This window comes from Ambystoma mexicanum, chromosome 12 (genome assembly GCF_040938575.1).
Source record: "Ambystoma mexicanum isolate Mex_15411 chromosome 12, UKY_AmexF1_1, whole genome shotgun sequence".
Taxonomy (NCBI): domain Eukaryota; kingdom Metazoa; phylum Chordata; class Amphibia; order Caudata; family Ambystomatidae; genus Ambystoma; species Ambystoma mexicanum.
Genome location: NC_090936.1, coordinates 188774837 through 188790722, shown reverse-complemented (window position 1 = coordinate 188790722; position 15886 = coordinate 188774837).

The window sequence follows — 15886 nt, the reverse complement described above, 5'->3', positions numbered from 1 at the left end:
ATGATGCTGTTCATGGCGTTTCCTCTTTGTGCATAGTAAAGCTAAATGACATGGAATGTTTATTACCTCCAGTTCTAGTGAGGTCACAGAAGCTGTGTTTGCTTACTTTGCTGTCAGCGTTCTAAGTTTGTCAGTTGAGAGTGCCTTTGTATTTGTAAGCAGCCCCTGCTGTTGTTGGGGGTCTTTTCCCTACTTAACTTAATAAATATATCATATGAAGACTTACCTGTGCCTGTCTATGACTTCATTACACATGACATAGGAACATTTAACAAATTCAAAAAGGACCACACAAACACATTATATGTACTAATACATAAGAAATGTAACCCATATATACAACACACTAACAATTCATTTAAATGCACTATGTTCTAAAATGCAATATACCACAAGAAGATAAATTGGCTTCCAACATAATTACCTCACAAACACGACAGAACTGAGAACAAGAGCAGACCCACTGAGTACATAGGACATATCTTACCTGAAATAGTAAGTGTACTTAATTGTATTCATATATTTATAAACATTCTGTATTAGATAAAAAAATATATTATCTTTTTTTTTTCTCTCACAGAAATGTTTAGTACTCTGGAATGGCTAGAGGAGCATTTCCCACATGAAGAAATGTCACAAGATAGTGAAACTAATGGTAAACACTTTATAATATAAACCATTTAATTATTATTATTTTGTATACATTTAACACATATATATATTTTTTTGTACAGAGCATACCAAAATAGAAAATACTTCAGAAAACCTGTTATTGATAACACTTTTCATAGTATAGAAGAAAAAAATGATTTATTGTTGACTAATTTTAATAATTTGAAAACTTTTGTGGAAGATCATTTTAAACCAAAAACCTTGTACCATTGCCCCACATGTACTTGTCCCTCCTCACCATATCCCAGTCAATTATCCCCAAACCCTCTCCATAACCCAAAATGTTTTGATGAGACTTCCATCCTTTCTTCACCTAACAACAATCATGTTGAAACCCCTAATTCTCCTGTTTTTGTTTCTGTTTCTGCCTCACCTTCTCAGTCATAAATTATTAATACATGTTAAATAAAGTTTAATTTTTATATTGTGTTGTAAATAGTTTCTTTTTCTTTTTTTTTTAAAACAATGTAGGTGTCCGCGGACAGTGCAGGTGTTCTGAAATGTTCGTAAATAAACAAAAATGGAGGTGTCCTGAAGAACACTATACCTTTTCGTACTGTTCGCTAGCAAGATGAAACTATTCTAAGAACACACGTGGTGTCCTGAAATGTTCATAAAAAAAGAAAATTAAAGTGTCCTAAAGAACACTAAATCTGTCCGTAGTGTTCGCTATCAAGTTTAAACTGTTCTAAGAACACAATTGGTGTCCTGAAATGTTCGTACATAAACGGAAATGGAGGTGTCCTGAAGAACACTATACCTGTTCGTAGTGTTCGCTAGCAAGTTCAAACTGTTCTAAGAACACACGGGGTGTCCTGAATTGTTTGTAATTAAACGAAAATGGAGGTGTCTTAAAGAACACTATACCTGTCCGTACTGTTCGCTAGCAAGTTGAAACTGTTCTATGAACACAATTGGTGTCCTGAAATGTTCGTACATAAACGAAATTGGACGTGTACTGAAGAACACTACATCTGTCCTTACTGTTCGCTAGCAAGTTTAAACTGTTCTAAGAACACACGCAGTGTCCTGAAATGTTCGTTTCACATGTGACGCAATTTTAATTGGTTCAGGACCCGAACAGTGTCCGTAGAATATCAAAGTGCATGCGCTAGCCAATCTCCATGCATTTGGTGTCCTGTGGACATGCGCTTCCTTCGCAGACTTGTTCGCGAACGGATCACATGACTGCGCCCACGCTGATCGCGTGTTCTGAATGCGGACACTGTTCATGCCCCCGAACAAATTAAAAGTACATTTTCAATTAATCCATAATATTTTTCAATAAAATCTCACCATGGCACAAGTCCCACATAGTAATCCGCAGTTTCTACATACCTTTTGAAACTTTTCAAACTTTTTTTTGTGTTCAATCTGTCCGCGGACAGCGCGCATGTCCGCGGACCGCACACAAGCACCCCTATAAAAGAGCACGCCCTAGAGCTTATCCCCATTGTGCTTCTGGCTATTCTTCAGAACACAGCGATTTTTGCTGCCACCTGCAGATTACACCATAATCGAGATGGCATCCCTAGCTGCACCTGCTTCAGCACCACCCCCACCCCCTCCACCACCACCACCTCCCCAAGGGCCTGAAGAGGGGAACAGGAGTGAGGATGCAGAGGAGGAAGAAGAGGATGATGAGAATGAGGTAGAGGAAATCTCTACTACCCGCACTAGGCGTGAGTCTTGGGTGTGGCGGTTATTTACCATTCATGGGAATGTTCCTAAGGTTTGTGCGAACCGTGTTACCTGCAATGAGTGCAAAAAGATACTCAGTCGCGGGAAGCACAGTAAGTTCAGCTTTCGGACCACTACTATGAAGCAACACCTGAGGTCATTTCACTCTGGGGCTATTCGCAGGGTTGTACCTTGCGAAGAACGTAGCAGGTTGATTTCCTGGACTTCATCCTCTGTTTCTGATCCTGTCACCACAAGGACCACCTCTGTGGGACAGCGTCTTCCTCAAGCTGCCTCACAGGCCATACAGAATGCTGATGACCCTTACCTTTCGAGGGTCACAGTTGTATGTATGTACTGTGACACAGTACTCTGCAGGGGGGAGCGACTTCGTAGTGCTTTTGAGACTATCGTCTGAGAGCACGAGAAGATCTGCTCACTACCCAAATAAAACCCACTCTACATCTTCCTCTCTCAGCTCACCCTTTCTTATCCCTGTGGTTGGTGTCCCCCCTTTACCTTCCTTTCCCCTCCTCTCCTAGTGTGTCGTGTATAAAAAACCAAATAAAATACAAAATATCAAAAATCAAAAAAAAAATAAGGCTCTTTTCAGAGCCGCCTTTCACAGTTAAAAAATAGAAGTGAAAATAAATGAAGCAGGGCCCTTTGTATTTTTTAGAAGTCCGCGGACAGTTCGCGAACATTTAAAAAATTGGGTTGCTATCCTATCACAAACATTGCAATTTTCTCTGGGAGGAAGTGGTGGCTCTGAAAAGAGCCTTTGGGAGGTGTTTGTAAGTCAAAAATTATAAATGCTTAACACCTACTTCAAAATGGATGTTGTAATTCCAAAAAAGGGCGCAATGCATTTTGTACATTTCTCAGAAAAATCGATTGCCACCATAAGTAAGATGGACTCCATCTTTGCGAAAAATGTTTGTACTACGAAACAGGATATTTTCATTGTGAAAAGAAGACATGCCAAAATCTTTTAGAAAGGCACAAACAGCTTTATTAACATTGCGCCTTGCTTTTTCCACTTGTGGACCAAATGAAGAAGAACGAAGCCACATTTGTCTCTGCGCAATCCGTGAAAATATCACTTGAGAATTAGGAAACATGTCCATAACCTTCCCCAGTCCTTCTTTCATAGCAAATTGCAAAAAAATTCCAGTCACATGTCCTAAACTGTTCCCTCTACAATGAATTACAATTATGTCTGGATGTTGCTCTGTCTCCAAAGTAGCACAGAGAGGTAGCAAGTCCAACCACTTCATTCCACGTGCTCCATGCCTGTGTACTTCCACATGTGGGAATCCAAGATCTACAGTTACTCCACAGCTTTCTGCATGCACCTTCAACCAATATATCCATGAATCTCCCAAAATCCATACAATCTTTTTCCTAAAACACACAGACATAGCTATCTGTTGTTCTCTCAGCAAAAACAGTATATGAGAAACTCTCTTCTGGCACAACACACCCACTAAACTTTCCTGACCAATCCCTTTCAGGACTCATTCTCATTTGCATGACTTCTGAACCCAAAAATCCCTGGATGTAACTCCCGATGTCCGCGAACTACTGCCATGTCCGCGGACATATCGTACCATGAACAGCCCTTCTACCATTTCCACTTCACTCTCTGTGCCATTCCCTCATTGGATGTAGCTAAGAAGTCACATGACCATGCACCAATCACATTCAAGACCTCTACATCTAACTGCATCATCATAGATCAGCACTGCAAATGTACTGTGAATCTCTCTGAGTACAAGTGTCATATCATTGGCAAGCATCATCTACCAGAAATACTGTACAAGTCTCCAAGATTTCTACTTGCAGCTCCATGCATATCCATATGCATGAACACAAACTTCAGGTATGCATATTTTCTGTACAGTAGATGAACACATTTTCAAACAGACTTTTAGCTTGTGTAATCTGTAAAATTAATTTACTGTATTTTTTTCAATTTCCTAAAATCAACTATCACTTATAAACCTTTATAAACCTTTCTTAAGTATCTGCGGAGGTGAATGGAAACCATATTTTAATGAAGAAGCGTACAAACAAAAGCAAACAAATACAATTGCCATACATAGCAGTGGTTGAGGTTATGAAAAAGTGAATAATACCATAATGGAACAAGAAGTACTCCTTACAAAAATATGCCCTGAATTACCCCTCCATTCAACTGAATCAAAACGTCTAGTGTACAAATGGCCATGCACGTCAATGTGTAACATTCCCAAACAATGTTTCAAATCTTTACGCCAATTCCTCAATAAATATGTAAAAAAGCACAGACAAAATCAAAATTAAATTACTGCAAAATGTGGATACCTGTCCAGTGCGCAAGTACACAGGACTACAAGGACATTCATTGGCCTGCATTACAGGACCTACTTGTAAAACCACTTTCCATGATATCAAAAGGATATCAACACATCATTCAACTATAAGAAATCTAGTCTATAAACTGTACTATGCTAAAAGTCCTGCTTTAGCACTAGCAAAGTTAAATAACATCCTTCTACATGTTACAGCGAAAGACCAACTTGAAGAAATTCACTATATCCAGAAAAAATATTTTGGAAGTGAAAGCCATTTACAGAATGAAATAGCTTTAAACTAATTAAGCAACAATTCTACACATGGCAACCTTTTGCTAAACACATACAGAAAAGAAATACTAAAATTTAAAAGTACATCAGCTGAAGTACCAAACCATGTATGTGTATGTTGCCGTAGAACTTTTTATAAAAGTAACACAAAAACTGTAGACCTATCATACAAAATAGAAGACAATGAAGATTCTAAATGGTTTGAATTAGCTCTCTACCTTGTAGCAGAAAACAAATACGAAATAACTGAGCCCTTAATACTTTGCAGTTACTGCACTATAAAACTTGACAACAACCAAACTCCTCCACGTGCTATCACAAATAATTTGGAATTATACCCAGTACCAAAACCCCTACAACAACTTAATTTATATGAGAGCATCATAATTCAAACAGTACACCCATTTCAAGCAATAATACGCCTTCCCCCAAAAACAGCAAAATTACCTCCCTCTGAATTGGTAAACGGCATTCGTGGAAAAGTAGTTTATTTACCATGAGATCTAAAAGAAAATGTGCATACTCTAGGAGTGCAACGTCCAATGCAGCAATCTGTAATTATCTTAGTAAATGGAGTACCTACAAAAGACAAAAAAATATGGCAGCAGCTGGTAGATTTATATAAAGTTAAACAAGCCTTCCAATATCTTAAAGAGAATAATGAATATTACAAAGAAATTAATATTGAAGAAAACTTGAAAGATACAACTGAAATAATTCAAGGAACACAAGAAGCTGGTCAATTTGAGCTACTAGATCCTGCTACAATATCAAATAATTTAAACCATTATACAATTCATCCTTTGCACTGTAATGACACCGTAGAAGATGTACTGGAAATGTACCAAATGCGTCAAACAAAAGGATCGCCAATCAGCATATGGGAAAAAAGTATAGAAGCACATGCTTTTCCTCTACTCTTTGCTACTGGCAAAGAAGGAAGGTATGATGATAGACCTATTCAAATATCAGCTTCAGAATACCGCTCATTACGGATGTATTCTGAAGATCCCAGATTTAGACAAAATGTGGAATACATATTCCACCTACTCTTTGAAAATGAACTAGCAACTTTATGTTACGGAGTTGCACACATATTAAAATTAGGATCACACTTTCAAAATATGACAGCTACACAATTATTAGAAAAAGTGCAACAAAAGGATGAGGTTTTACAATCAAATATTACAAATCTATTAGCAAATATGCGTGGTACTAAAGAGTGCTGGTTTCAACATCATGGAGATGTACGTTGTATATCAGAAACCTTGGCCCACCCACTTTTTTTGTTCCATTAAGTTGTGCAGAATATGCACAGGAAGATTTACATGATTTCCTACGCATATCAAATAAAAACAAAACAAACATAGATATACTAACACCTGGAGAACTTTGTTCTTTGGATCCTGTTAATGTTTTAAGATATTTTCACCATCGCTTCATTGCTATGCTACATTTTATTTGTAATAAAACTGTTCCTCCCCTTGGAGAAGTGCAACACTTCTTTTGGAGAAAAGAATACCAAGCCAGAGGAGCACCACATATCCACATGCTTTTATGGATTAAAGATGCTCCTAAATTTGGTCAAGACAGTGATGCCACTGTTTTACAGTTTATTGAAAAATATGTCACTTGTGAAATTCCATCAGAAGCCACAAATAGTGATCTTCATGCACACATTTTACAATTTCAAAGACACAAATGTGGAAAATATTGTCGTCGCAAATACAAAAACAAAGGGAAATACTACACCAAATGCCGATTTGGTTTCCTAGACCAGTTACAAATACAGGTCAAGTGAACAACCTCATGTCTTCAGTTAGACATAGTGTTAAAGGTAAGTCACCTAAAAATACATATTACAGAAGAAGAAAAATATATCAATGATTATAATGCAATCATTGCCCACTTATGGAATGCAAACATAGATGTGCAGTACATTGCAGACAATTCTACTGCAGTTGCACGATATGTCACAGCATACTTAAATAAAGCAGAAAAGACAGAGCTCCAAGACCTCTGGAATGACCTGTCATCAGATAAAACAGTGTCTCAGAAATTATACAGCTTGGGCATAAAAATGCTCACCCATAGAGAATGTGGATCATATGAAGCAGCTGATCGTTTAACTGGTACTGCATTGTATTGTAAATCTGAAAATATAGTATGGCTAAGTCTTGGTCCAGCTAAATCTAGAAAAAGAGTTCGAAAATCATATGAAGATATAGAAACAATAGCCAAACGTGATCCCAACAGCCAAGACATTTTAAAAAACAATTTATTGGACACATACTACCCAAACAGAAGTAATACTTTGGAAAACATGTGTCTATACCACATAGCCCAAACTTACACATACAAAAATAATATGAAACCTGATGAAAAAAAATGTAAATATAGAGTGACAAACTGTGAAGGCAGCTTAGTTAAACTCACTAAACCAAATTTAATTAATCATATCAAATTGTCATTAAAGACTCCTCAACATAAAGAAGTATATTACATGTCCCTGCTACAACTCTTCAAACCATGGAGAAAAGAAGAACAATTACTAGATAACTATGACTCATATGAGGATGCTTTCAAAGCAAATTAAAGCACTATAACTGATGTAAATTTTACACAGTACAAAACAATGTTGCACAATGAACAGCAACACGAAGAAGAACTCCAAGCCCAACTAGATAAGGACACTCCTGACAGTAGTCAACCTTCTGTAACAGGAAGCCAAGAACCACTGGGAGAACCACTAATAATAAATGAGGCACAATTAGCTATGATAGAAGTAGAAAACACCATGTGTCAGTATGAAGATAAAGAAAACTTAACTATACTACAATCAAAACTAAACAATGAGCAAAGTAGCATTTTTCAAGAAGTAACAAAACAAATTGCACATGGTGTAAAACATGAAAATAAAGAATGTTCCTGCCATAATTATAAACCTATACTACTGTACGTCAGTGGTGAAGCTGGTTCTGGCAAAACATTCCTAATCAAAATCATTAGTAAGTTCCTTCAACAATTGACAAACAACAAACTGTCAGCTGTTGTCACTGCCCCCACAGGTTAGCTGCCTACAACATAGGTGGTGTTACATTACACCGATTACTACTATTACCAGTAGAACACCAGAACAAATTAGACTATTACAAACTTTGTGCAGAAGCTGCAATGGAATTACGCAGAGTATTGAAACTAATGAAAATGCTACTAATAGATGAAGTGAGCATGGTCTCCAACCTGATGTTAGCTTTGATTCACCTCAGATTACAAGAAGTACTCAAAACAGACTATGAAGAGCTCTTTGCAGGAAAACACATTATTGTTTTTGGATATCTGCTTCAATTAACACCAGTAAAAGGTAAGCCTATTTTTAAAACATTAGGACACAAACTCTGCCGTAAAACTGTTGGCAGCATTGGAAATGTCAACCTTTGGCAACATTTCCAATACAGAGAATTAACAGAAAACATGCAGCAATCTGCAGATCTCACTTATGCCAACATTTTAAAAAGTATCAGAGTTGGTATACTTTCTAAAGAAGCAGAAGCAATATTGAAAACCCGGCACATTAATACACTTTATGGCGATAATGCATGTGCTACAGATGTTATGGAACAATTAGCCCAGAAAAATGTCAATTGTATGGCCTTAATGCCAACTCTTGCAAGCTGTTTCAAATTCAATGAAATCATGCTAAGTAAAGAAATGCAACCAATCATGGAAATTAGCGCCACAGACAAACTAGATGTACATGGTATGACACTACCCATGTGTGACCAAGCCACAACAAGACTAAATAGTTCAGAAAAATCAATCTCAAATGCAGCAGGCTTAGAAAAGATATTAAAATTATCCTTAAATTGCAGAGTAATGCTTAAACGTAACCTTGACGTGGACCAAGGACTAGTTAATGGAGCACTGGGTACAGTTGTTGGCTTTCAAACATACCCACACGACAACAAAATTCAGTTTGTCAATATACTCTTTGACAAACTTTCAGAAGTAAAAAGGATAGGACGCTCAACAGCTAGATTCCTTCTCTTCAAAGATATGTATGTACGCAGAGAACAATTTTCTCTAACTCTTGCATACTCAGTCACGATTCATAAATCACAAGGTCTTCCCCTAGACAAAGCAATGTTAGATATTGGTAACACAGTCTTTAAAGAAGGCATGAGCTACATAGCACTATCACGCTTACGTACACTTGACGGTCTATTTCTAATCAACTTTGATGCAAGTAAAATAAACGCTGATATTCCTTGCATTTTAGAATACAATAGACTTCGCTCACTATACACCCCCCACCTAAACACATATTCTGTTCCACAAAAAGTAAAACGTTATAAAAGAAAAATAAATCAAACAGAAATGCAACAGGATGTCACTGCAAATCATCCAAAGAGAGTAAAAGAAACTAATACTTCATCAAGTACCACAAGCAAAAAAGAATCAATTAGGGAAAGTAAACCAGGTACTTCTTTAAAGAAGGAAGACAAACTCCAAAAAAAGCAGTTAGATACAGAACTACCTGGACTATTTTAATTCTTAAATATAGTTGGTGTAAGTTGCTACGCAAATGTAGCAATGAATATTCTATTTCAATTACCACCAATTGTTGACAACATTTACTTACACAGTACAGACCCATTGTGTTTGCAAATGTTAGTACTTCACAGAAATGCAGCAAACAATCCTGACAACACGTATAGTGTTTATGGAATAAGACAACAATTGGACTACTGTGCTGGAATGGTGAAATTCACTATAAACTCACAGGAATATCCACAAGAATTTCTAATGTACTTACTACAAGTACTGGAAAACAAAAACATACATATAAATGAAATCTTTCAGATTTCATACATGTGGAAACATACATGCACTCTCTGCAACAATGTGACACAAGAAGAAATCCCCAATGAACGCTTCATGTATATATCAATACCAAATTGTGAATCCATTCCATTTCAGCGACTTGTACAAAATGCAAACCACGGTAGATTATGCTCTACCTGCAATTCAGATAATCGCTCCACGTTAGTAATAGAAACACATAGGAAATACATAATACTAATGCTTCTACGTTACAATGCAGATGGTACCAAAAATAACTGCAAGCTGACTGGATTCACACATGGACAAATATCACTTGATAAGAAAACCTTCACAACAATAGGTATAATCTACCACGCAGGAGCCACAACCAATTCAGGGCACTACACTGCATATATAAAAAAGAAATGTGCATGGTTTGAATGTAATGATAGTACCATTACTCTAAAGCAGAGATTACCAGGAAATCTTACAAACGCTTATTTGATGTTCTTAAAACCAAAATTTGATAACTAAACTGTAGTTAAACCGTAAGTAAACTTGTGTTAAAAAATATAAACTGTTAGAATACTCCAAAAGCTATCGAACTGCTCAAAGATTCTACAACAACTAATCAGATAAATGAATACCACTAAATTAGACCAAAAGATACACATTTAGAATACCCCAATTGGTATCTAACTGTCCCAAAATTTAACAATATCCAAATAGATAAATCAATACCACTAAAATATATCAAAAAAATAGACAGTTAGAATATGCCAATTGGTATCTAACTGCTCCAAAATTTTATAATATCTAAACAAATAAATAATATGTTACTGCTCCAAAAAAATGCAACAAGCCAAAGTATAAAGCATTAGCCAGAAACAACACTGAAAACAAACAAACAAATAAACTGTAGCATAACAGAAAAAGGTTTTTTTTTAATCCAACATGGATTTTTTTTTCTCCCACAGACCCAATGATTTTAGCAACAAATACAGAAACTGAGCAAATTGCACAGTACTCTGATTTGTAATCTACTAAATATGAGGGTCCCAAAAAAAAAAAGTATGTTGTTTATACAATATAATAAGTCATTACAAAATACTAATAGTAACATGCTATTTTCTTTTATCACAGAAATTAACAAGAAATACATGTACTCCGGTTACTAGACCAAACAGTAAGTATCCAATAATAAGGAGAACCATAGCAGCATATCAAATCCATAGTATCTAATACCTTTGTTCCTTATACATTTGTTTTTCACCCAAAGTTATAAGCAAATATGAATGTGATATGCTACGGTGGTTGTTGCCACGGCATAGAGTCTTGGGTGCATGGCCAAATGGCCATGCACCCACTATCTCATACAAAAGACTCTATGCCCTGGCAACAACCACCGCAGCATATCACATCCATAGAGTCAAACATTTCAACTATGGTCTATGGAAACTTTTAATGTCCGCGGACATTATGAGTGTTCTTAGAACACTTTCTACTTGCCAGTGAACAATACGGACAGCGTTTTCAGGACACCCCCTACGAACATTTCAGAACAATGCGATGGTTCTTGGAACACTTTCAACAAGACAACGTACAATACGGACAGGTTCCTCAGAACACGCCCATTTTGTTTATTTGCGAACATTTCAAGACACCATGAGTGTTCTAAGAACACATTCAACTTGCCAGCGAATAATACGGACTACGCCTTCAGGACACCCCCTACGAACATTCCAGGACACCGCGAGTGTTCTTAGAAACGTCTTCAGAACACCCCCATTTTGTTTATTTGCGAACATTTCAGGACACCGCAAGTGTTCTTAGAACGCATTCAACTTGACAGAGAACAATATGGACAGCGTCCGCAGGACACCCCCATTTTGTTTATTTGCGAACATTTCAGGACACCACGAGTGTTCTTAGAAGCGTCTTCAGAACACCCCCATTTTGTTTATTTGCGAACATTTCAGGACACCGCAAGAGTTCTTAGAACACATTCAGCTTGCCAGCCACAACCCCCATTCATATTTGCGAACATTTCAGGTCACAGCGAGTGTTCGACAACGTCTTCAGAACACCCCCATTTTGTGTATTTGCAACCATTTCAGGACATGGCGAGTGTTCTTAGAACACATTCAACTGGACAGAGAACAATACAGACAGCGTCCTCAGGACACCCGCTACGAACATTCCCCGGACACCGCGAGTGTTCTTAGAATCGTCTTCAGAACACCACCATCTTGTTTATTTGCGAACATTTCAGGACACTGCGAGTGTTCTTAGAACACATTCAACTTGACAGAGAACAATACGGACAGCGTCCTCAGGACACCCCCTACGAACATTCCCCGGACACCGCGAGTGTTCTTAGAAACATCTTCAGAACACCCCTTTTTTGTTTATTTGCGAACATTTCAGGACACCGCAAGTGTTCTTAGAACACATTCAACTTGCCAGCCACAACCCCCATTCATATTTGCGAACATTTCAGGACACAGTGAGTGTTCGACAATTTCTTCAGAACACCCCCATTTTGTTTATTTGCGAACATTTCAGGACACCGCGAGTGTTCTTAGAACACATTCAACTTGACAGAGAACAATACGGACAGTGTCCCCAGGACACCCCCATTTTGTTTATTTGCGAACATTTCAGGACACCGCGAGAGTTCTTAGAACACATTCAACTTGCCAGCCACAACCCCCATTCATATTTGCGAACATTTCAGGACACAGCGAGTGTTCGACAGCGTCTTCAGAACACCCCCATTTTGTGTATTTGCGAACATTTCAGGACACGGCGAGTGTTCTTAGAACACATTCAACTTGACAGAGAACAATACGGACAGCGTCCTCAGGACACACCCTACGAACATTCCCCGGACACCGCAAGGGTTCTTAGAAGCGTCTTCAGAACACCACCATCTTGTTAATTTGCGAACATTTCAGGACACAGCAAGTGTTCTTAGAACACATTCAACTTGACAGAGAACAATACGGACAGTGTCCCCAGGACACCCCCATTTTGTTTATTTGCGAACATTTCAGGACACCGCGAGAGTTCTTAGAACACATTCAACTTGCCAGCCACAACCCCCATTCATATTTGCGAACATTTCAGGACACAGCGAGTGTTCGACAGCGTCTTCAGAACACCCCCATTTTGTGTATTTGCGAACATTTCAGGACACGGCGAGTGTTCTTAGAACACATTCAACTTGACAGAGAACAATACGGACAGCGTCCTCAGGACACACCCTACGAACATTCCCCAGACACCGCAAGTGTTCTTAGAAGCGTCTTCAGAACACCACCATCTTGTTAATTTGCGAACATTTCAGGACACAGCAAGTGTTCTTAGAACACATTCAACTTGACAGAGAATAATACGGACAGCGTCCTCAGGACACCCCCATTTTGTTTATTTGCGAACATTTCAGGACACAGCAAGTGTTCTTAGAACACATTCAACTTGACAGCCACAACCCCCCATTCATATTTGCGAACATTTCAGGACACAGCGAGTGTTCGACAACGTCTTCAGAACACCCCCATTTTGTGTATTTGCGAACATTTCAGGACACCGCGAGTGTTCTTAGAACACATTCAACCTGACAACAAACAGTACGGACAGCGTCCTCAGGATCCCCCCCATTTTGTTTATTTGCGAACATTTCAGGACACCGCGAGTGTTCTTAGAACAGTTTCAGTTTGCTTGCGAACAAAACGGACACATATTGAGTCCTCAGAACAACCCCCATTCAGTTTATTTAGAAAATTTCAGAACACCCGTGATGTCCGCAGACAAATCGAACACAAAAAGAACGTCTAACACATAAAAAAACACATCTTTCATCCTATCTCATACACTCCCACCCTCCCCAAACACTCCTACACACAAACACACTCTACTAAATACAAATTTTGAACAAAGTTTCACCGCGCTGTCCGCGGACGACCCCGAATCCAAGATGGCGGGCACTACCGAAAATCTGACGCGCTTCACGCTCCACGCCGTCCAATCAGGACATCACGGAAGCCGATTGGCCAATCAGGACAATGTCCGCGGAGCGAACATGGAAGTGTGTCCGCGGACCGAACACAGATATCACTAATTCTATTCTTTTTTTACCTACTTTTTGGTCCTTTAAAAAAAAACTACTGGACGGATTTTCACCAAATTTGCAAAAGCACGCTTTCGTTACCAAGCCGCTGCTCCTGGTCCAAATTTGGTGAAAATCCGTCCAGCGGTTTGGGCTGTAGACGCGAGCAAAAATGTTTTCCCATTCAGTCTATGGGGAAAAAAAAGTTTTGGGACCCCCCCTATAACTTTGCCCCCCCTGGACGAATCCTCACCAAACTTTGCAAAAAAATTCGGAGTGACCCAAATACTTCTTTTGAAAAGTTTGGTGAGGATTCGTCCAGGGAGAGCGAAGTTATAAGCCACCCAAAAAGTGCTCTTCCTATGGAAACACCAACTTAACCATAACTACATGGCCACTAACGTGGCCATGTAATATATACATATATATATGTATGCATACATACATATAGCGTGAACTGGGATACATGGACTTCAGTCCCCAAGGGTGTTCGACCTACAGCGCTTTGAGACCATACCAATGGTGAACGGCGCTATACACATTGCCATTACATTACAAAAACAACATTTAGATAATGGCTTGATGGGATAACGGGCTTGTAATCAGATTGTTTGCTGGGTCTGGTATTTAAAGATGTTATTGTGCAACTGAGCAAAATATATGCACGGCGCCCCCCCCCCCCAACCCACCACCAAATATGTCCTCCATGTTCTGATGAAGGTTGCTCATTCAAATCTGTTGCAGTGATGCTAGCAGTTTGAATATTTCTGAACAGTTTTTCAATTTCAGGTCACACGCGGGAAAGAACTGGTCGGGGCAGTTTTAGCGCCAACAGATCAGGAAGCCCAAGGGTGTTAGCAAGGACTGTATGTGGGGAGCAGAGGGAGCTGTATTCTAGAATCTGAATGCATGGATGAACACAAGCAGACGCACTCCTGCAGGTTAGAGGGGTGTGGGTGGAGTGGTGCTCGGACAGGTGGTCTTGGAAAACAGATGTGAGTCTTTCTCCGATTGATGAAAATGTTTTCTAGCAGAGAATGAATGTTGCCAAATCTGAGACCAGGTCTGAGCCCTTCGAATCCGATATTTTGAATTTCAGAAAATGAATAACCTTATAAGTGCGATTTTACCAGAAAGTTACTAATAGGGACAAGAGAAAGCTTGAGGGGAAATGTTATGGGCAGGATAGCAAGTAATATTTAATCCCTACTGACTTCATCAAGTGGAAACATGTCGGATGGCAATCTCCTTGATCAAATACGTATTTGGTCTAGAAGTGCAGACATGATAGGTTTGGAAGAATCATTTCATTTGCTCAGTAACTTTAACTCGAATGGCTATTGCTGATATGTTCAGGTATTACATGTTAATTTGCGTTGTTGACATTATAATATGAATTAGGACTGGAGAAGCCAACATGCAGATGTTTTGGACAACAGATCCTATAATAAGTGGTGAAGCATCAATGGGCCTCATTCCGATATTGCCGGTATCGTAGCAGTAGAGCTGCCAGGATACCAGCAAATGGAAAAACTGTTTCGGGCACTTGGTCTGGCGGCATTGCTGCCGAATTCCGAGTGCCGGAATGACAGTATAAATCCCCATCCATGATGTCCCATCGGACTCCATGAGGGGATTTGCCGTAATTACCGGTAGGGCGCCTAGCTTACCTCCAGCTTTTAGCTGGAGGTAACCCAGGTGCCCCACCGGCAAACCAATGGTTGGGCGCTCCAGTAAAGTGACGGTATCCACGAATACTGCCACTTTTTTACTAATCCACCTGTTACTCACCGACTAGGATCGATGGGAGCCAAGAGGAGGTCAGTATGTATTCCTGCCTTATCAGCTTGATTGAAAAGTCTGGGTTATTCCTTAACCCAGGCCTCCTCACCTGAGGGAGCTCTTTCCCTTGATGCACCCCTCTGCTGTGTTCCAATGAGGCCACACCAAGGAGTAGAACAAAGGAAAGAGT